Here is a 23992-nt window from a genome sequence, read left to right on the forward strand (position 1 = left end):
CTATTCTCAACAGAGCAGCTAATAGAAGTCAGATTGTATCTCAAAATCATTGCTCAGAACCATTCTCTCAGGGTAAGTACTGAAGTCTTTACAGTGGCTCACAAGGCCCTACATGGTCTGGATTCCTGCCTACTCTCTGATGTCATCTTCTACCCCTTTTCCCTGCTCATGGCATTCCAGACACTGGCTTCCCTGATGGTACATGAACATGCCAGGCCACTCTTCCTTAGGGTCTTTGCTGTGGCTCTTCCCTCTGCCTGGAATGCTCTTCCCACAGACATCTATTTGTCTCTCTCTTACTTCCCTTAAATCTGTGCTCAAATCTCACCCCCTCTTGAGATTTGAGCACAGATTTAAGGGAAGTGAGAGAGATAGACAAATAGATGTCTCCCCTTCTGAACATCCTCTGTAATACTCCTCAGGCCCAACACTCATTCTCCTTACCCTGCTTACCATTGTGTTTTTTTTTTTTTAAAAAAAAACACTTGTCACTTTCTAATGTACTTATTCTTCTTACAGTCTGTTTTCTGACTCTCTGTGGATTTATATTCTACAAGAGCAGGGATCTTTGTCTTTAGATATAATTTCCCCAAGCCTCTAGAATAGGATTTCTCATCTTTGATACTACTGACCTCTGGGCTACAGAATTCTTTGACATAGGAGGCTGTTCTGTGCATTGTAAGATGTTTAGCAGCATCTGTGATCTCAAACCACTAGCTGCCATTAGCACACCACCCCCCTAACCTTGTTGTGACAACCAAAACTCTCGAGACACAACCCTATGTCCCCTGGGGGCACAAAGAGTCCCCGCCTGAAAACAACTTTTCTAAAAGAGCATCTGCCACTAGCAGACATTCAATAATTATTTGTTGAATTATTTTTAAAATGAGCAATTTTTAGGTACCTTTATTCTTTGTGTATTCCCCCAGCATTCATCATTCACCACAGTCATCACCAGGAGCAGCTCTCAACCAAGAGCAGTGAAAGGCTAACTCTCAGGCATTCGTAGGATACAATGGCTGCCTCTGTTATTGCTTTTGTGAAAAACAACATGTGGAGGAGAAAGGTATGATGGGAAGAGTAGCAAAAGAAAATTAGGATAAAGACATCTAGAGAGCCATGCTGCCTAGCAAGATATTGCTTATGAGAATTGTGTGGATTTGCTCAATAAGATTTGTAGACCCTGAGATAATAAACATTCTTTCATAATGCTTCCTTTCCATTTTACAGCCATTGTTTTTCCCCAACATACCTATGGATCAATTTGAAGATTCAACATTTGGCTATCTCCAAGGATAGTTGTAACAAAGATAACATTAATAGTAAGAATAGTGTTTGTTGAACACTTTATGTGTCAGGCCCTATGCAGTATCATTAAACAACCTGTTAGGGCAGGTCCCACTGTTAGCACCCATTCTTTTTTTTCCCACCCCACCCTCCTGTTAGCACCCATTCTATGTATGAAGAAACAGAGGCTCGGAGAGGTTCAGTAATTTGTTCAAGGTAGCATAGCTAGTATGAGCTAGAATAACATAGCAATGAGTATATGATATATAGTATTACTTATCTTTAACAGGTATAGCATAAGTAATATGGTAATAATCACAAGACCTGTGCAGAAGCCAGTCTCATTAATTAACAGCCATATATGCCATCTGAGGCTATTATTTCTTTTCCACAGTCAGAAAATACATAGCACATTATTATAAAGACAATAATAATGGAAGACTTTTTGCTGGTTTTTTGATTTGAATGCTCTTTTTTTAAATTTTTAAACAAAAAATACTCCATAGGAAAGAATGAAGCCATTAGTGCTGTTGGGTGAAAAGATTTAGTAGACTTAAGCATAATTTCATGGGTAAGTAAGCAAGGCTGTCACTGCCAAAGAGCAATTTTCCTAAAGAATGCTCCCAGAGCCTGAGTCCTTTGAGCTACATTACTAATTTGTTGATTCATTATTTTTTCTGTTGAAAGGTAAATCAGGTACATGGTACAAAATGCAGAAGAAATGACATAATATAGAGTGAAGAACAAGTGTCCCCTCCTCTGCTGTCTCCCAGCAACCCAGCTCCTCTTTCTAGAGGCAATTCTTGTCTCCAGTTCCACCCAAGTCCTCACAGTCCTGTGCTTAAACAATCATATAGAGGACTTCAGGGCTTCATCTGTAGAAAACGTCCCTGTTTCCAGAGCATGTCCACACACATTTTCTCATCTGAACTCCTCAGCAAACACCCCAAATGTATGAAAGAAATTTGTTGATAAACTCCAGGCTTGTTTCCTTCATATGGTTCCTCCAGGGTCCTGAGATGAGGACTGGCATTTTACCTCTGGAAAGCATGTGGAGCCACTATTTTCATTCTCAATTGCATTGTTTAATAAGGTCTGATATTTCTTCTGCAAGTTGCCACTCTCTCTTCACCCTTTTGGAAAAATCTGTTCACAAAATGTCCCATGGGCATTAAGTCATAAAACCCAAATAAAATGGGTAAACACTTGACAAGGTTGGATTAAAAAAAGAGGAGCAATCCTTGAATTTCCCTTCACATGCACATTTCTCCCCTGTTTTGCTGGGCTCAGATGCCAGCTGTACATTGCCATGGTCTGAAGAAGGACCTGTGAGTCTCCCCTGGCAGATGCTTCCACTGTTTTAGACTGAGGGCCCTGCAGGCAGCCCCTGGCAACATTTTTAATTCAACATCACACTGCAACTTGAAATTTGAAAAAGAGGGGGGAAAATGACAAGATGTCAATGTCTCAGAACCTGGCAAGCGAGGCTTGTAAATGTACTGAATTTGGATTTCTTTGAGCTAGGGGAAGTTTCTCATTCTTTGTAGCCACGGGGAGTGACTGAACCCCATCAAAGAGACATTAAAGGATGCTGGAAGAGCTCAAAGGGGATGGTCCATCTCAAGAAGAGAGCTCCAGATCTGGTCGGAGAGACTTTTAAATAAGGCAGGTGGCATGCTGGCCAGGACACATTCTTAAATCAAAAAGGCAGATTTCAAAACAGTAAAGGTCCTATCTTTTGGGGGAAAAATATGTGTGAAGGTATGCCAAAAAGTTTGGAAGGCAATACCCTGTAATATTTAAAATCTCTTCTCAATTCTTTATTGCCTGAACTTTTTGTTTACAAAGATCCTTTTTGACACTATCCTTTGTTTACAAAGATCTGGTTATAGAAGATTATTTTTACATACTTTTATATTTTTGTTACAATCTGGTTATAAAAGTAAACTTTTGTAACCTATAAAAGTAAACTTTTATAACCAGAAAAATACTGTTTGTATAAAATTTAAAAATAAAAAAGATAACAAAGCTGAGTTCCTATTCCCTCAGGATGCACAGGCTCCTGGAGCAGAGCATAACAAGTCCTCCATTGCCCAGGAAACTTGGCTTAGAGCTTAAACCTCCAGATACAGTTCCAGGGTCTAGTTCACATAACAAGGTGCCTGGCACAACATGAGCAGCAGTTCTGTCACAGCTCCCAACTTCCATCTCAATAGACGTTTATGCTACCCTTGCTTTCATCATTTCCTTTCACACCCACATCATGTCTGGAAAGTACACGGAGCCACTATTTTTATTATAAACTTGCAGATAAAGAAACTAGGTCTCAGAGAAATTTAAGAAGGAAACAGTGCACTTGGACTGAAATCTTGTTTTCTCAAAGTCCACAGCTTTTACTGCCACATGGTTTAAGATGTGTGTGCACTCGGGAGTGATCTTGTGGATTTCTGACCATACATTGCTCATCCAGGTGGTGATGAAAAAACTTTTCTCTAGAACCAGAAATGTAAACTTAGGACTCATTCAGGGCTGATGCATCTCAAGGTAACACTACATTATCACCCCTGAGAGTTACATTGCCCAGTAAAGATCTTGCTGTTCACTGAATTGTGCCATTCTACTTGGCCACCAAAGATGATTTTGCAGGATTTTAAGGGGCTGAAATTCTGACAGGGGCTGTTTCTTGTTCACCAACCTAGCTCTGGTGCCTAGCACAGTAGGTGAAGCATTGTGACTCTCTCTTTTGATGAACAAATGAGTTCAGATCAGAGCTTTGGGAGCATCTTCCTTCTCTTCTCTAATCTCTGAGTCTGGTTCTCCCTATGGCTCACTTCTGATCCTCTCTGCTCATCTTCTACCACTGACAACCTGTCTGCTGATTAGAACTTTGACTCAGAAATAAGTGGAGTGGATAGCAGAGGTGAAGGTTTGTGGAGAGTAGAGAAAAAAGCATTCTAAGAAGAGAGTGGTGGGTAGTAAATAAAAGAGCCATTTGCTTCCCATCCCCCTGAAAAGAAATGCAATTTCTCCTCAATTCTAGCTGCTCAGAGCACTAGCTATAAAAATAAAAAATGAGAAATAGGATCGATTGTTGTCATTTCAAATACAAATGGGCATGTACATTCAGCCTTTATGGCTAGATAACTTCCACTTCCAGTGCTCAGTATTTATTGGCTTTGGCTTATTGATAGAACATCATGGGGCCTGAAGTCTTCCTTCCCACAGAGCAAAGACACCATCAGCAACCGCTACCTCCTCTCAACCCATGAATAATAATGTGAATAATGATGATGGTGTTATTATTATCATTTGGTATTTAGCCAACATCTTTCCCCAAAGTACTTGAAGCACTTTATAGGCTTTGCCTTATTATTCCTCAAAATACCTCCCTGGAGAGAGGGCAAGAACAAAGATCTGATTTCCATTTCACTGAGAGGAGAAGCAGAGACCCAGAGCAATGAAAGGGCTGACCCAAGGTCACCTGGAGAAACTGGGCTGAGGTTAGGACAAGAACCAAGGGCACATAATGGCTGTTTAAGGGTGCCTTCCCACCCACCACCAGGGAGGATGAGTCATTAGCCATTCTCTGAGTTTGAAGTGCAACAAGACACTAAAAGGGAAAATTTGGCAGAGGTACCCTCTAAAGGGAGGTGCTGGAACAAAATATGAACATTTTCAAAGTAGGTACTGGGAAACCCCTCAATTACCTCAAGGGTATAAAAGGGGCAGCAGTTGGCAGTCAGAGGATTTTTGAAGAGGATTTCTTCACCCCAAGGAGAGGGGTGGGAGCTGCACTTGATCTCAAGCCTAAGGAAAATGACTTTAAGCAGATCACTCAAATGGCTTAAAATGAGGCATTTGCTGTTTGTGGTATACAGTGGACAGGTGTGAGTTGTGTCTGAGAAATTTAAGGATGGGAAATGAGGTTGGCTAGAGTGGCCTCTGGCCCCGAATGGAGGGCTGTGGCTTGGGATATAATTCCTCTCCTGGAGTTTAATGGAGCAAAGAATGCATGAGTGTTTGCTGTGACCAATGTGGACCGAGTGCAAGAGAAAGCCAGCATGGGGCCATCTTAGATGTTACCCAAGAGGACCACTTGAATAGGCAAGGGGAGTTTGATAGAAAGGAGCTGGAAGTGGAATCCAAGATGCCTGGGGGCTATGGTTGGAGCCACAAGCAATTAGCCAGAATAGGAATGCATTCATTCATGTCAAGGAAACTGAAGCGAGCAATCTGCATTGATGGAGGCCTCCCAAGAACCCATGAATGCCCCTGAAGAGGATGGCCAGTTTCATGCTTCTTCCCATTCTAGGGAGCACTGAGCACCACTATTGGGAGTGAGAATTCTACTGCTCCCCTACCCTGAGGAGTTAGGTATGGGAGTGGAGAATTAGAAGTACTTAAAGATGCCTAGCACAACCTATTCCCCAAATCAAGGCCTACGTGGGGGCAGTAGAGGTAAACATAAGACCTGTCTAAATTGTCATCCAGAGGCCAAACTCTCTTCACAGGGCACATTTAAATGGATAGAGGAGGCAAGAATTAAACTGTACATTCATGAAATATGTTCATTCAACTTATATAAGTTTTCATGGGGCTGGGTTGTGCCAAAAAACACTGAAATTTAAACCTTTGTTGCTCGCTACCATTTATACCCAATTTTATACACTATCACAATAGGATCTACATTTTTTTGTTTTTGTTTTTATTTTTTGAGACAGTGTCTCTCTCTGTCACCGAGGCTGGAGTGCAGTGGTGCAATTACAGCTCAGTGCAGCCTTGATCTCTCAGGTCAAGCAATTCTCCCACCTCAGCCTCCCAAGTAGCTGGGACTACAGGTATGTGCACCACAGCCAGCTAATTTTTAAAATGTTTTCTATAGATGGGGTCTTCACATGTTGCCCAGGCTCGTTTTGAACTCCAAGGCTCAAGTGATCCTTCTGCCTCAGCTTCCCAAAGTATTGGGATTACAGGTGTGAGCCACTGTGCCCTACTTAGCTACAGTTTTTAAGCAGTGAGTATGTTGGGTGCTGACAAAGCACTTCACATACACCATTTCATTTAGTGCTCTCAGTTACCCTATGAAATATTTTTTCCAATTTTCTAGATGAAGAAACTGAAGCATAGAGAGGAAAATAAACTTGCCAGTAGGACACAGCTAATAAGTAGTTAAGCTAGAGTTAAACTCAGGTTTTCCCACCTCCAAATCCTTGCTTCTAAGCCATGCTGTGTCCCCTGTTTCAGAATCACACAAGCTGGTCTGTGCCCACTTTAATGCCCAGAGTGCCTCTGGTCACAACACACGTGTGACTTTTCTCTCCTCTGCATGTCTATCTCACAAAGTCTGATCTGCTCTAATTGAGTACCCTGAGCTCAGTACATTGCCTTGGTACATAGCTGACAGTCAATAAGTAGCTATTGACTGGCTGATAACACTTATATAAAAATATGAGCTTTGGAGTCACACCAATATCCACTACTTATTAGCTGTGTAGTCTTGAGTAAATTATTTTACCCTTTCAATCTGTTTCTTCATCTGTGAAATGGATTGATAATGTCTCCCCAGAAGGACAGCTGGGTGGACTGATTAAGCCCGCTATCACCCTGTATACCTTCAATGATTATTTGTTGAATGTATCACTAAGTCAAATTATCTCTTATATTGTTTCTTATTCATATATGTAAAGCCTCATTTCCAAACAGATCAGGGGCTTTGTAATGGCATGGTTCATCTCTTAGCCTCTGTACAAGCATTAGCCAGACAGTGCTGGATGGATACTAGCTACTGATTGACATTGTCTTTGTCATGGAAGACTGCATGGTCTGGAGGCTCTCCTGTGGATGTAAAAAATATATACATTTTTAATGTAAAATATGTGTAAAAAATATAAATTTTTTACATCCACAGGAGAGCCTCCAGACCATGGAGGGGCAAATACATATAAGGAAAGTAAAGTAAGGGCACATGGCTAATATTGGTGCTTAATTAAGTTGTTTGATGATAAAATAAAATATGTTATGAGCCAGTGCATATTTTAAGTGCTTTATATATCATCTCATTGAGTCTTCATACAACCCTATAAAGTAGAGTTTATTATTGTACTTTTTTTTTTGCTTGAGGAAATTGAGGCTTAGAGAGGTTAAGTAACTTACCCACAATCACTTAAGTGTTACAGGGATGGTGGTATTGAAACACACTATTACTGGACCTAGGAAGTCTACCCTTGGTGATTCCCACTTCTTATCTCTTTTATACATAATTCTAGATAGGGATAACTTAGCATGAGGTTACTTGTTTCTATGTCTTTTCTTACCTATCATTTTGTAAGAATGTTTAGTTCAGGGACCGTGTCCTCATCTTTGTGTCTTTCCAGGGCCTTGCTCAGAGTGTGCACTCAGTGAAGCCCTGTTAAACACACTTTTGGTTAGATCCATTCCCAAAAAATGTATCAAGTCTGGTCACTTCTCTTTAGCTCCCTTGTAGTTCCAGCTCAAACTGCTAACACCTTTTCCCTGGAGAACTGCAAACCAGCTTCCAACTGGTATCTTTGCTTCTATCCCCTTCCATTTTTGCACTGCAATAGGAATGATATTTTTCACTATTTGTAACAGGAATAATACATTTAAAATATTAAACCGATGTGTCACTCTTCCTCATAAAGGAGGGTTTCAAACAGCCAATCTGCCCTTGAAGCCTCTGCTAAGAGTGAATGGTGATGTTACTTCTGGAGGAGGGAAAAATGATGCAGGGAGTCCATACCAGAGGCTGAATAATAGGGAAAACAACTTGTTGCACTCCAGGGGACTGAGGGCAGGATTAGGGGACATAGATGGTGAAGCATATGTGCTCCATCTTCCCTGTTAGGTAGATTAGTCAATTTTCTGATTTGGACTCTGAAAGAAGATTGCCTTGCAGTATGTCATCTAGGTAAATATGGAACAGGCTTAACAGGGTAAAACTGGTGGGATGGCAAGAGTAGGTAGGTTAAATCACAAAAGTCTACCCTTGGCTTCCTTACAGCATGAAAAGTGTCCAGAAGTTTCCATGTGCTCTGTGGAGGGACACAGTGGAACTGTTTGGAAAACTTACTGACCATGGAAAACTGTGAGCTGCAAGGCTGAACCTCAAGTCAAGGGTTAAGTGAGAGCCAAAGGCAGACTGCAGAGAACTTTGCAGTACTGGCAAGACCAAAGTTGGGGCAAGTTCATGGGGCTGCGGTGCTGGAGGTTTGGGAACACTACTAGGGCTAAAACAAGCAGGCTCAATTGCTACAGCTTTCTCCAGTAAGGAAATAATGAAAGAGTGATAGGGACAGGAGGCAGGGAAATTTGGGACAGAAAAGGGTTGGTTGCTGGCAAGGGTACCATCCTCAAGTTTAGAACTGAGGCCCAAGTGAGAACTTGCATCCTTGTTTTCCTGTTCGAATGTTGCCTTTCCCGAAACCACTGATGGCTCACCACCCCGAATCCTGTGCCCATAAAAACCCCAGGCTCAGCCAGAAGCAGCTTGGACTACTATGGTTGGATGTTGGAGAGAAGTGGTCAGACTTCAGAGGAACAACTTAATGGTGTAGCTTTGGAGGGGAGTCTGGCCCAATTTCAGGGGAAGATTACTTTCTTGTTTCATCCCCTCTTCAACTCTCCTTCCCACTGACAGCCACTTTCATAGGCAATAAAATCCCCTGCATTTACCATCTTCAATTCATTTGTGTGATCTCATTCTTCCTGGACACCAGACAAGAACTTGGGTACCATGAGTGGGGTGCAAAAGACTGTCACACTGACCCTCCACTGAGTTGTTAACACTTAAGCTGTCTTTGGACAGCAAAGCTAAAAGAGTGCTGATTATAACACTCCCTCTGGGTCTTCAAGGGTCACAGGCACCCTCCTAGACATTGCCACAGGGTCCCACACAAAATTTACCCTGGCAAGCACCTAAAAGTGCTCACCCACACTCCTGCACCTGCTCACTTGTGTGCACCCACCTGTGAGGGGTTGAACACAGCAGTTTAAGTGTGGAGTTCATCCCTGTTGGTGCTGAAGCAGCTGGCTAGTTTCAGTGCCCACATTCCAGTTCCCACCTGTGAAGGGGTCAGGGAAATATCCTGCTTCAGGAGGGCAAGGGCAGAGGCTAGTGGGGACTCTGAGACCCTCACAAGGACCTCCACATAGGTCTAAGGCCCTCCCCAGGCCACATCAAGGACTCATGTGTAAGTTCTGCATATTCCAGGGGCCATCTTGGGGAGGAAATGGACCAAATACTGGCATGTCTGGAAAGGTGATTTTGTAGACCAGAAGAGACAGAGATATGAATCTGGAAAAGTCAGGTTTCTGTTTAAGTTGGGAAATGTCTAAGACTGTATCCATGTGAGGAAGTCAAGAAACCACATTTTTTTTTTTTTGCACATATCAATGTGGTTGAGTAAAATTTCAATCCAACTGTATAACATTCACCTGACATCACTGCCCTGCTTAAACATCTTCTAAGGTTTCTAGTTGCAGATGAATTAAATCTAAGGGCCCTCCCATAGCCTATAAGACTTGGTATTAACTGGTCCCAGCCAGACACCCTCAATTCATCTCCGATCTTGCATCAGTCCTCAGAACACACAAACCTCTTTCCAAGGACCTGAATTTGCTGCCTCTCCTCCTGGAATCCTCTTCACCCTGCATTCTCACCACTGAATCCTCCTTTCTCTTCACTTCAGTTCCTAGCTTGAAAGTCACCTACTTAGAGAAGCCTTCCTTGACTACCTAACCTAAAAGAGGTCTCTTTCCTCATCATCTGTTATCCTCTCCCATGGTACTTTATTTCCTTCACAATGGTCACAATTTAGAATTATTTTGTGTTCAGTCACTTACATGTTCATGGCCTGTCCCCTTACTTAGACTCTAAACTCCAAGAGGATTGGTTTACTAATAAATATCTGTTGAAGGAAAGAGGAGGGGAAGAGAGCGAAGGAGGTAGGAGGAAGGGTGGCTCATTAAGGGATGTCACTAGCCTGAATGGAACTGCTTAATCATTCCAGCACAGAGCACCCATCCCCCAGATGTTGGCTGCTAGCAGCTCACATGCTTGTTCATTTATTGAAAGCACTATCCTCAGTCACAAAGAGCCTCTTAGTGGGAGGTGCCTGGGACATTTTACCCTACTTTGGGGCAGCACATGGCATATTTGGTTGACTGATGGGAGAGTGTAATAGCCCAGTGCCTTTAGCTGTCCAGGACAACCTCTGAGATGCAGCAGATGCTATGGACCTCCCAGTGGGACCAGGTCTAGGCTAGACTTTTCCCAAACCCCATATTTGCCAACCTCCTTCCCTTGCCCCATCCTGCTTCTCTCCACATCATTACCCCCTCACTATAGGTTTCTTCTCAAGGCTTTTCTTCAATTAATCATTTGTGTAAGAATCCCATGTCAGTCTCTGCATCTAGAGAACCTAAGACAAGCCCCTTTCATGGACAGTGTGCTGGGAATGGGAGATGGAGGAGGGCATCTGGAGAAGAAGGGAATGGGGCTGAAGCCAGGACAGGGACTACAGCCATGTCACTTTACTCTGCCCCATCCTTCCTGCCGTGAATTCTACTGTGCAGTTGCCATGAATGTGCCCCTCAGAATGCATCAATTATTGAAGAAGCTCCAAAAGGAGGGAATGTAAGTGAAGATGAAAGATTCCAATGGAAGACAAACAGGTCCCACTGCTTGGGGAGCACCTAAGCTATCATGTCTGGGAAAAAAGCATTTTAGTTTCCTGCTGTGAGAAAGCTCCAAATGCTTTGGAGGCTGAAGATGCAGCTCTGACAATGACAGGAAAGTGCGGGTGGGGCTGATGGGTCTTTTTCATCTCCCCACTTTGTTGATCAAGAGGCAGTGCTGTAAAATGACGGCAAGGCCTGAGATGGTAGCAACCCTTTTTTCTCCCCTGTTGTTTTATTTTGGGGATGGGGAGGAGTGGGAAGCCAGTCTAGAAAGTGACAGCTTCCAGAATGAGAGGGGCTGGTCCTGAGAGGGGCCTGGTCCTTGACTATCACAGGGGAGGATGGAAATGTTTGGGAGGCATGAGATGGCATTCCCTTCTGAACCATCTTGCATTATGTCAGGCACTTGCAAGTGCAGGGAGAAGAAGAGCAAATGCAAATCAAGAGAAAAACCAAGGTGAAAAGCCATTAAAGAGCTGTTTAAATGAAGTGTTCTCATTGGAAGCAACTTTCCCCTGTTTCTCTTTTGAAGGCTTAACTGTCAAACAACAATTCCAAATACCTTTAAGGGACTTACAATGATTCAGCCACTACACTAGACATTGAAATAAATCCCAGCCCCCAACTCAGAAATGCTCAGTACTGATCTCAAATCAGTCGGGGAATCTAGTTATGCCCAAGACGTGGCTCTCCTACCACATCTGTGGGTGAAAGTCCAGGTTTGTAGCTCAGGTTTGATAGGGATGCTGGATAGGTAATAGGCTCCATGAGACCCAGAAGCCTGCTCTGTCTCATTCCCCATGGTACTTCCACTGTGGGGAGAAGCACTTGGCACCTTGAGGGGCTCACTAGATGTCTGTGGAATAAAGGAATATTTCAGCCAGGATTAAGTGTGTGACTTTGAATTCAGTTTATAACTCAATTCCTTTTCTCCTTAGCAAGATTTCTTGGGTAAGATTTCTTTTTTGGGGGGCGGGGGTGGACAGAGTCTTACTCTGTCACCCAGGCTGGAGTACAACGGTGTGATCATCTCAGCTCACTGCAATCTCTGCCTCCCAGGTTCAAGCAATTCTCATGCCTCAGTCTCCCAAATAGCTGGGATTACAGGTGTGTGCCACCACACCCAGCTAATTTTTGTATTTTTAGTAGAGATGGGATTTCACCATGTTGGCCAGGCTAGTCTCGAACCCCTGACCTCAGGTGATCTGCCTGCCTCAGCCTCCCAAAGATTTCTTGATCTTTCTGAGTTTCATTTTCCTTATCTATAAAGTGAGGGGGAGAAATAGTGTCTGCCTTCTAGGTTTATGATGAGTCTTGAACAAGCTGTGATGTTCATAGCACAGAGTAAGCACTATGAAAAGGCAGTTGCTCTTATGATTAAGCCTTGTATATTTCTTATGACAAGTGAAAAATAAAAACAGAATCCTACAGGAATAAAAATTGAGTGCCAGGAACTAAAACAAGGCATTGAAATCCCAATTTTCCTGACCAATCATTGAAATAAATAAATAAATAAAATCATTCTTAGTTGTCAAGAAACCTAAAATAGCAATTTTGAAATAGAGTAAGTGGTAATGTGTTACAAAATCCACCGTGTCTATTCACATCTATTTCAAAAGACTGAAAATTAAGTGATCATAAAAAGGTCTTTAAGAAACACCATTAAGGGAAGAAAGCAAGTTATCTAATTATGTATTGTATGAATTACATCTAATTTGAATCCAAATTTAATATAAATATATTCATTTCCAATAAAAACCTAATGCTGATTTAAAAGCATCCTACTCAGCTTTGATTTTGAAGTGAAATACTTATTCTCTCACACAGATTGATGTGATATGTCTAAGAGAGTCTATGAATATTCATAGCCAGCATATGAACTACATGTCCACATCCATAAAGTAATACACTTCTTATCCAAGCTGAAAGATGCACCCTTTTTCCTCTGGAAAGAAAATAATGACAATATAGTTGAAAAATGGAAAGGCCAACAGTCCCTTAAATAAAAGTTGCAGCATCCAGAGGGGATGCCAGTCTAATAAATTGTTTGTTTAATGGGTTTGGGATGATGAGGTTGACAAGCCAACATGAAGTTTAAAAAGGAAATCTACCAACATTACCGGTATGCCTGGGACTCAGGCTGCCTCTGGTGCCCCCAGTTGAAATCCTCAGAAGCCCCACACAGTCTGCAGGAAGCAAAGGCACAATTCACTGACCGGTGTCAGTCAGAGATCTTGCCTAGCCCCATTCAACTGCAGGAAATCCTGATTTTGGGGCCCAGGAGGTTCTTCACTTAATGCTGCATCTGGATGCTCCATCTCTCAGAGGATCGCAGGTAAAGACGTCTCAGATAATAGTTTGGGGTCCTGAGCAAGGGCGTGCCTATACACAGGTGCACTACCTTGTATTCATTAGCTGTGTTCTTCAAAATAATTTGTGTGTCAAAATGATTTTTCTAAGTTGCCTGTTGTTTTCACAGAGGAATATAATGTAAGAGAATCCAATAGCAAATTCTGTTGTACAACAAAGAATGCTTTTGGATATCCTGGGCAACAATAAGAGACCCTGTCTCTATAGAAAATTAAAAAAATTAGCTGGACACAGTGGTGTGCACCCACAGTTCCAGATACTGGGGAGGATTATTTGAGCCCAGGAGTTCAAGGCTGCAGCAAGCCATGATTGTGACACTGAACTTCTGCTGGGTGGCAGAGTGAGAATAGTCTGAAAAAAACTTTTTTTTTGTTTTTAAAAGGTATGCTGCTGGGTGTGGTGACTCATGCCTATAATCCCAGCACTTTGGGAGGCCAAGGTGGGCAGATCACCTGAGGTCAGGAGTTCAAGACCAGCCTGGCAAACATGGAGAAACCCCGTCTCTACTAAAAATACAAAAATTAGCCAGGCATGTTGGCGGGGACCTGTAATCCCAGCTACTTGGGCGTCTGAGGCAGGAGAATTGCTACAACCCGAGAGGCAGTGGTTGCAGTGAGCTGAGACTGCACCATTGCACTCCAGCCTGGGCAAGAAGAGTGAAACTCCATCTCAAAATAGATAGATAGATAGATAGATGATAGGATAGATGATTGATAGATAGATAGATAGATAGATAGATAGATAGATAGATAGATAGATAGATAAAGGAATGCTTTTGGAATGCTACCTTCTCTTTTATAATTTTGGAGTGGAGTCTGGAATTGGAGTCTGGCACACAGTGAGCACTCAGCAAACACTGGGGATGGCATAGCAGTGCAATGTGTGGGCTCTGGAGTCATACAGCCTTCATTCGAGCTCAGGTTCTACCACTGAGCTGGGTAGAGATGTTTGTCCCTGCTAAGCCTATGAACAGAGGAATGTGGGGATAATTCTTTTGGCTCTCTATAAAGGAGCTATAAACGAGCAAGGGCCTAATGGTACAGGCAGCACTCACTAAATGTTTCAGTTGATCCTCCCTGAAGTGAGAGACACACTCATAGGAATGTCCCAAGCCAAGGCTGGGACTAATATAGGATTGAAGAGGAGGGGAACCTCCAGGCAGGCCTGACTACTCCTTTGCTAACTCCAACTGCCTTTTCTTGAACTCTATGATTGATTGCACTCTCCCCTTGTTGTTTGCATGGCTGTTTTCCCATACAAACTGCAGCTCTTTAAGGGTCTTATTAGATGCTGTTTCCCTAGGACCCTGACCAGTGCCTGGCATATACTAAGTATGGAACTGACTTAGTTTGAAGTACAGTTTTAAATATGTTCAGGTGTGACTTTGGACATCATGAAAAGAGAAAAAGAAGACCCTGTAAATTAGGATTCTTTTACTTGTCAGTACAATAAACCTCATATAAGTGGGCTTCAACACAGGGAACTGAAAAGTCCAGGAGTAGGGTTGGCTCAAATGATGCCATCAGAACTTGATTTCTATCCCTCTGTCTCTTGGCATTGCTTTTTCTGGTTGGCTTTATTTCAAACAGGCTATTTGCCTCTAGCTAGCAAAATTACTGCATAGCTGTAGACCTAATGTCTTCCCAGTTTCCAATCTAATGGGGGAGAAAAACCATGAGGTTTTGTCCCAGGAAAAGACTTATTGCAACTTTAGTGTGGTCATGTGTCCATTTCTGAGACAATCACGATGTCATGTGTTGATTGGCTTATACTTAAGTTGCATACTTTCCCCTGAAATGGAGGTGAGAGCCACTCCCCTTTAATAATAAATTGAGATTAGAGTTGGGGTGAGCCCTCAAGGTTAGTGTGTGGGGTTCGCTCCCATGTGAGGCCCCTCGGAATTGGGCCTCACCATATGGTAAGCTTGAGCCCGGACACAGTTTCTTGTTGGAGGCAGTCGAGATCGGGGAAAGTTAAACTGAGATCAAAGGATATCTAAAAGCAACTTTGCTAGACGATAAGATGATACCTATGTGGTCTGAGAAGACATTGTGTTTATTTTCTGTTTCTGCTTTTTATGACTTTGTCTACCTATTTGCTGGGTCCTGTGCTTGTTCTTGTGCTGCTGTTTGCACAGTTAACAGGCTTACTGCCTCTCTGGTGCCTTGCATAGATAGTTAACTTTTTAACTTTAGCTTTCCCCAACCTGATAATGAGACCTGTCTGGATGACTTGATTGTATCGGATTACGCACCTGATTTTACTATTGTGTTATCTGCTGCCTAAGCTTGTATCCCAGGACTTTCTGTTCCCTTTGATGTATGAGATATTGGTGTCTGTTCCTGCAAATGAAGTAGGACAAAGATATATATACTAACTGTGTGCAAAAATAAATTTGTCACTTAAGCAAAAGCTTACTTAACCCTCTGGACCTCTCTATGCTTTCTCTCTTTTCTTCCAGCACACTCCCCTATTCAGGTTGGAACCCTCTTGCTGGCCAAGAGTCCCCGGCAGACGTGCCGGCTGACCGGGAGCCCAGATTAGTGCTTATTTTAAAATGTACTAGGGAGTTTGTTTTTATCCTAGTATGGTGTGGCTAACAGATCAGGGGCAGATTGCCATTGACAAGAGTTTGTTATTCATAGTTCCCAAGAGGAGGAATCATGTTGCATGCCACATCATGCAGGACCACATGGGGAAGCACCAGGGTTGGGCAGAAGGTGGGAGTGAGAGGAAAACATGTGTAAAATCTTTATCCTTGGTTTTCAAGAGAAGGAATAGTGTAAACAGTTGGGCAGAATTAGGATTGCATGTTTTGAATAATTTGGGTGGCCTCTGGGTGAAAGTGTAGTCCCTGGTTGTCTGGTACCTGGCCCTTGGGTGACTTAGGGCAGAGAGATAGTGTCCTGGACTGTGAGAGCCTAATAAAAGGAGGTAGGTGGGAATATGGACTAGGGATTGGTTGGTTTGCATATCACAGGGGTGCTTAAGGCAAGTTTGCTATCTCCAGAAATAAGCTACCTCTGGGATGGGCAGTGCCTTCCCAGGTCCACCAGACCCCAAGCTGCCGAAGCATCATAAAACACAGAAAATAAAAAATATGATTAATACAGTGCTGGGTGGCAAAAAACTACAGATATCTGTTACAAAGACCAAGGTTTAATATTAGTATCAAGAAGCAATGTCATTCATTTAGCAATTCACTCATTCATTCACTCATTCAGTTTTTCATTCAACATTCTTTCAGGAGTGCATAATTCAACATGTATTAAAATTTGCTAGACACTGAAGTAGGTGCAAGAAACATAGAAGTGAATAAGCCAAACCTGGTTCCTGCTAATTAGAGCCATTGATCCAATAATTATACATACATATATCTACATCTCTGTCTATCTATCTATCTGTCTATCTGTCATATGTCTTCCTATCTATTTATCTATCAATCTGTCAATCAATCTATTTATTTATCTATTTTTTTCTGTTGTCCCACCCAGCTGGTATGAAGTGGAATGAACATAGCTCACTGCAGCGTCAACCTCCAATGATAAAGTGATCCTGCTGCCTTAGCATTCTGAATAGCTGGGACCACAGGCACACGCCACAAAACTCAAGCACTCGGGACTGCTCTTCCCATTGGATTCCGGATCAAATGGTGTGGGCAGGGTTCGGGTCCCATAGGGCTGGAGATTCAGTTTGGTGAGGTGTGGCGCGGGGTTGATGGACCACAGAAACATACCTGAGAACCAAGGGGAGGGTGTCAGGAGAACGATCGTCGGCTCTAGGAGCTGACTGCCTCCGTGTGACCTGGGCCACCCACCAAGGGGCCCTGTCTTGGTCTCTAAGCCCAGGCACTCCTGCTTCTCAGCACTGTTTTGCGGAAAAGAACGGAACAATCACAAAGAGGCAAGCCTAGTGTGCAGCAGAGGTGGCAGCACCTGGAACTGGCCTCTCATGGGGGCAGATCAGGTGGACAGGGTGTCTCAGAAATTTTCTGGGATGAATCCAAGCCTGAGACGGATGTCCAGGCCTGAAGCTGGGAACCCCCAAGAAAGCTAAGCAGAAAGAGATCGCACTTGTGACGACAGGAGGGCCTGTGCCGCAGTTCAAGCCTTCTTCAGGGGGTTACCACCAGAGGATCCAGGAGGATCCCGAAAAGTGCAAAGGAACCCCAATCCCCACCGAGATCAGTACCTGCCACCTGGCCTGCACCCAGCCACCCTCCGGTCTCCTTAGATGGGTGAACTCCCTGGCAACCAACAGGTTCACTACTGATAAAACCTGTAGGACCTACAGAAAAAAGACCTCAATCAATCTCCTATTTAAAAAAAATATTAGTCCTGATAAACAAATGTAGGTTTAGTTCTACAGCAAAAAGTCCTCAATCAATCTCGTATTTAAAAGAAAATTAGTACAGCACAGTAGATACTTATAAAGTTTCAAAGACATATAGTTTCAAATCAATAATAAGAGGATCACAAGCTCTCTAAGTTTTTAACTACTCTTTCATATTAATCATAATCCTCAACTCCATCTTCAACCTCGAAGCAATTTTCCAGAATTTAATTGTTGTTCATTATAAAGGATTGCCATTTTTTTCCTCTGTTCTGGTTGATTTATTTACTCCATTGTATTAGTTTTATGGCTGGGATTTCATTTTTGACTTACTGCAAAGTTATACTGCAGTCAGAATAATTCTTGTGTATCTCCTGAACTTGGAACTACTTACCACCTTATCCTATATTTTAGGAAACTTCACCTTCATGATAGCTGCCAAGTCATTCAACATAAACTACCTCAAAAACATTAGCCAATTAATTACTCCAAACATTCTTAGATTTGTTGAAGGACTTTGTCTTTCTCTACTATAATTTTTACTTGATCTTTCTCATTGGTGGAATGAAAAAAATCATAAAATTTAAGATTTCATGTCACTCTTTGAGAAACTAAGACAAAGCATATTTGTAATAACCAAGAGGGATTACATGATTTGGAAGTAAATACCTAAAATCCTAAAAACACTCATATATTTGTTTTATCAATTTGTGTATTCTTTCTGAAATCAATAGTTAAATTTTTAAGTAAATACTAATTTTTAAAGTAAATATTTAAAAATGTAAAAGCACTAATATATTTGTTTTATCAATATGTTTATTCTTTCTAAAATGTTTCATTGCTCTGTCCTCAGTTAATTTAACAGGGCTTTATCAGAAGACAATTTTTTGTAAGAAATCAGAACGGGTTCCCTTACGAAGTCCCTGTAACAAGCCTAAGAACCTTTGTGGCATGGTTCTTTGAAACTCTGATGCCTCTTTAAAATTAGCTCTCTTTTTGTTCACCCACTCACTCCCCACACAACACTCAGAGTTTTGATCAATTTCTTCTGGACTGTTGAGAAGAGCCAATGGGATGCATCAACTAAGACTTCTGATTAGCATTATGACTCACTAAAAGAAAAAGTACCAGACCAACAAAGAACGGAAAACAAAACAGAAACAGAAAATCTACCTGGGACATCTTTACACTTTTCTTTATTTCATCAGAGAAAAGCACGTCACACATTTGCTTTGGTAAGCAATCACAAAGTGCCAAGTTTGTTCTTGTCAATAAAACTTCTGTCTTCTCACCATGGCTTACATAATTCACCTTTACCAGTATGCTAACAGAGCTTAGTAATTTTATTGTTTTGACATAAAACATCATAATCTTAGTACAAAGTGTTTAGGCCAAATCATTTTTATGGCTTCTAAAGGGAGACCTTTGTCAACATCTCTTGCCAAGAAAGAAACAATTCCCTGTGTCAGATTATCACTCTTATTGACATCTACATCCAGGGTATAACCATGTGTGGGAGTTTAATAAGTGAACAAAATCTGTTTCTGAAGTGCTGTTTCCACTACATAATATTTTAAGCAAGGGCCTACCTTGCAAATGTTGTTACATTTGTTTTGTGAGGAAAATAACAAACATGGAAACATAACCCCTAAGACAAGGTTTTAGCGTCCAACATACCTGACAAGATTTTCCTTGTCTCCAGTTCGCTTCCAAAGTTGCATATTCAGTTCTTCAATCTTCAGACTTGGGTTTGGTTTGGTTTTGTTTTTCAACACAGACTGCTTTTGTCTTCTCTCTAGGAACTCTTTCCTGCCATGCAAGGGATAATCAAATAAAACTTAAAAGGAGAAAATAAGGATATGAGGGAAACAATTTTAAGCAAGAACATTTCTCAAACTTAACACTGTGTCAAAGTGCTTAACTTATTCCAATCTCATGCTTTTCTTCCTCAGGATCAAAGCATTGCTTTAGTCCTCTGGTTCTTTGGAAAAAATATACAGAGATAGATCTAATATTTAATTAATGGAAAAATAAGTGTTCTCTGTTAAACATTATTGCTCAAGGAACGTAAAGGACCTCTTCAAGGAGAACTACAAATCAATGCTCAACGAAATAAGAGAGGACACAAACAGATGGAGAAACATTCCATGTTCATGATTAGGAAGAATTAATATCGTGAAAATGGCCATACTGCCCAAAGTAATTTACAGATTCAACGCTATCCCCATCAAGCTACCAATAACCTTCCTCACATAACTGGAAAAAACCACCTTAAACTTCATATGGAACCAAAAGAGAGCCCGCATAGCCAAGTCAATTCTAAGTAAAAAGAACAAAGCGGGAGGCATCACACTACCGGACATTAAACTCTACTACAAGGCTACAGTAATCAAAACAGCATGGTACTGGTACCAAAACAGAGATATAGACCAATGGAACAGAACAGAGGCGTCGGAGGTGACACAACATATCTACAACCACCCGATCTTTGACAAACCTGAAAAAAACACGCAATGGGGAAAGGATTTCCTGTTCAATAAGTGGTGTTGGGAAAACTGGCTAGCCATATGCAGAAAGCAGAAACTGGACCCCTTCCTGACACCTTACACTAAAATTGACTCCAGATGGATTAAAGACTTAAACATAAGACGTAACACCATAAAAACACTAGAAGGAAACCTAGGCAAAACCATTCAGGACATAGGCGTAGGCAAGGACTTTATGACCAAAACACCAAAAGCATTGGCAACAAATCTGGAGACAACAGATGCTGGAGAGGATGTGGAGAAATAGGAACACTTTTACACTGTTAGTTCAACCACTGTGGAAAACAGTGTGGCGATTCCTCAAGGACCTAGAAATAGAAATTCCATTTGACCCAGCAATCCCATTACTGTGCATATATCCAAAGGATTATAAATCGTTCTATTATAAGGACACATGCACACGAATGTTCATTGCAGCACAGTTTACAATAGCAAAGACCTGGAACCAGCCCAAATGCCCATCGATGATAGACGGGACAGGAAAAATGTGGCACGTATACACCATGGAATATTATGCAGCCATTAAAAACGAGGAGTTCACATCCTTCGTAGGGACATGGATGAACCTGGAAACCATCATTCTCAGCAAACTGACACAAGAACACAAAATCAAACACCACATGTTCTCACTCATAGGTGGGTGTTGAACAAGGAGAACACATGGACACAGGAAGGGGAGCACTATACACGGGGGTCTGTTGGGGGGGAGGGGGGGACAGCGGGGGGGTGCGGAGTTGGGAAGGGATAGCATGGGGAGAAATGCCAGATATAGGTGAAGGGGAGGGAGGCAGCAAATCATACTGCCACGTATGCACCTATGCAACAACCTTCCATGTTTTTCGCATGTACCCCAAAAGCTAAAATGAAATAAAAAAAAAAAAAGAAAAAAAAAACATTGCTTAAGTTAGGTACTTGAAAACTTTGCTATTTCTCATTAATACTAAATTTGACCCCTGCCTTTTATTCCCATTTATGCCACAGGAAATAAAACATAACCAATTCAGTACACTTTATTGTATTTTACTCGTAAATAAACATATCTGATAGAATAAATCAATTCTACAAAATTATTTTAAAGGTTTTTCTCAAGTTTACATAATGCCCATAATTGTGATTTACTCAGAGCCTTTGCATTTTCAGAAATTATCCACTACGACTTCAATAGCTGAAATGCTAAAGATGAGATTATACTACACACATCATTTGCCCACATGTATGCATGTTCATTCATGTTTATTTGGAGAAATAATTTTTAGGCAAGCAAAAGAGAATGAAAAGATCTCACATATCCCAATTAACGTAAAACCAATTAAAATGTCATCTCAAAATCAATTTTAAACTAACTGCTAAAATTCACATCCTACATTTCAGAATACATTTACCGTTTTAAAGAACACACTCAAACGTTGAAAGAACTCTAACTACATGAGCATTTGCAGCCAATAGGTTAGAACCCTCCACCAATCAGTGCACCACAGCCTCTGTGTACATTTTGTAATTCCCATATGCAGACCGCTGTTCCTTAGAGACTGAAGCAGTCAATGTTGTCAAAAATTACTGGGACAGCTGAGATCAAGGAACATTCCCAAGCTAGAGTCGACACCAAATAATGCTGAAGTGAATTACATTATAGTATAAATATATTTATGTTTTCCTACATTAGTGATATTTGAATTCTTCGTGATACCAAGCCCACTGTTACTTCATACCTAACTCATTCCATGTAATCTGTCGCTAGATATCCCATATTCAACTAAATTAGCCATTCCAAAGGAGTAAATTGACGAACTCTCTGTTTCTGTTGATATTGCCAATCAGTGTGTTTTAGTGATATCACGAAAGTAATCAGGCAGAAAAATGAAGGCTATATCAAGAAAAGGCCTTTAAATGCAGACCCTACGTCAACACTTCTTATTTCAAAAAAGCAGTATGGAGTCTTGCTCTTTGCAATGTCAATCACGACCCCAAATCACTCGAAAACCCTGAGTGCCTCCAGGAAATACAGAATCACAGGCTCACTCTGACACACGAATTGCAACCTGTGTTTTAACAAGAATGCTAAGTATATGAAATACAAACAAGTTTGAGGTCACCAGTATATCCCCTGAAGGGGACCTGAGAACGGGAAGGCTAGGATCCCTCCAGCCCTAGATGTGCCACAGGACCAAGGGCCCTCGGAGGAGTTTGATTTTAGGTGTGTTGCACCCGTCTTCTTTTTGAGGAGTGACCGGTCACGGGACGGAAAGATATTAGGAAACCTGCAGGTGGCAGCCAGACCCCATTCCAATGACGCTTTAGAAACCACCAGCAAAATGAAGAACGGCACCGCAGCAGACCCCAAGCTGAGCCAAAGGCAGATCCACACCAGAAGGTAAGCGGACTACAGAGAAACCGCGCTGAAGTGCACTGCCCACACTAGTGTCAGCACGTCGCACCCACCCACACACACGCACACACTCATCAACACACACAGAAAGATGCGCGCACTCTCACACACAAACACACAGAAAGACTCACAGAGACATCCAACACTCTCACAGAAACACACCCTGCCAGGCAGATCCTGAGGCTGCGGGGTTCTGCTCTCTGCTTGGAAGCCCCTCGGGGAGAGAGCAGTCCCGCTGCAGGGAGGCAGGCCGTACCTGGAAAGGCGAGCCGGGAGGGCTTTCAACGAGGGGCACCTTCACACCGTCTGGGGAGGCCCGAAGCATCGTGAGGATTCCTGGGGATCGCCGTGGACATCCTTGAAGCCCCTTCGGACCTTCTCTCAGCCTGATTCGGCCTGCCGGATTCCTAAAATCTCGGGACCATGGCATGATCCCGCGGAGAGGGAGGGCCGTTGCCAAACGCCGGGGCACTGCCACAGAGGGCCCCTGCTTGCCTAAGCCGCTCAGATCGTCCCCAGGCAACGGTGGCGGTTACTGTGACGCGAGTCCCGGCTTAGCGCTGGGGCTGGCCGCAGGCTGCTGGCGCATGTGCATTCGCGTGCCCGGCTGGGGCGCCGCAACGTTGGCGCTGTCCAGCTGCTGCCGTACAGGTGCACGGGGGAGGCGGTTCCAGCGGCGGCTCTGGGAAGGGGGCTGCGCGCCGCAAGCAGCGCTGGACCCCGACAGTCCTGACCTCAGTACCTCCTTGAGCCGGCTTTCCTCTTCGGGTCGGGTCGGGTCGGGGAGGAGCGCTCTTCAGACCGTGAGGTGGGCTCTGGGGACTGCTCTTCCCATTGGATTTCGGATCGGATGGCGTGGGCAGCGATCGGATCCCGTGGGGCTGGAGATTCCGTTTGATGAGGTGTGGCGGGGGTCGTTGGACCACCGAAATACACCGGAGACCTTCGGGGAGGGTGTCCGCAGAACGTTCCCTGGCTCCATGGGCTGACTGCTTCCCTGTGACCTGGGCCACCCACCATGGGGCCCTGCCTTGGTCTCCAAGCCCAGGGATTACTGCTTCTCAGCACTGCTGTCCGGATAAGGCGGGAGCAACCACAAAGAGGCGAGCCTACTGTGCAGCAGAGGTGGCAACACCTGGAACTGGTCTCCCATATTGGCAGATCAGGTGGAGAGTGTGTCTCGGAAGCTTTCTGGGGCACATCCCAGCTCGAAATGGATGTCCAGGAATGCCGCCGAGGACTCCCAAGAAAGCCAAGCGGAAGCACGGCACATCTGCGACCACAGGAGGGCCTGTGCCGGACTCCAAGCCTCCTTCAGGGATTCCCACCAGAGGAGCCAGGAGGAGCCCGCAAAGTACAAACCGCCCCAACC

General features: G+C 43.0%; 1 long non-coding RNA gene across 1 annotated transcript; it reads right to left on the reverse strand.

Moving 5' to 3' along the window:
• Positions 1–1815: 1815 nt before the first annotated feature.
• Positions 1816–23127, reverse strand: LOC105734005 (uncharacterized). The gene is made up of 2 exons (XR_001111404.3): positions 22877–23127; positions 1816–2708 (listed from the first exon to the last, which is right to left on the reverse strand). It is a non-coding gene; the product is annotated as an uncharacterized LOC105734005 (long non-coding RNA).
• Positions 23128–23992: the final 865 nt, after the last annotated feature.

Source organism: Aotus nancymaae, unplaced genomic scaffold (genome assembly GCF_030222135.1).
Source record: "Aotus nancymaae isolate 86718 unplaced genomic scaffold, 86718_ANA_hifiasm-v0.15.2.pri h1tg000022l_1, whole genome shotgun sequence".
Classification (NCBI taxonomy): Eukaryota; Metazoa; Chordata; class Mammalia; order Primates; family Aotidae; genus Aotus; species Aotus nancymaae.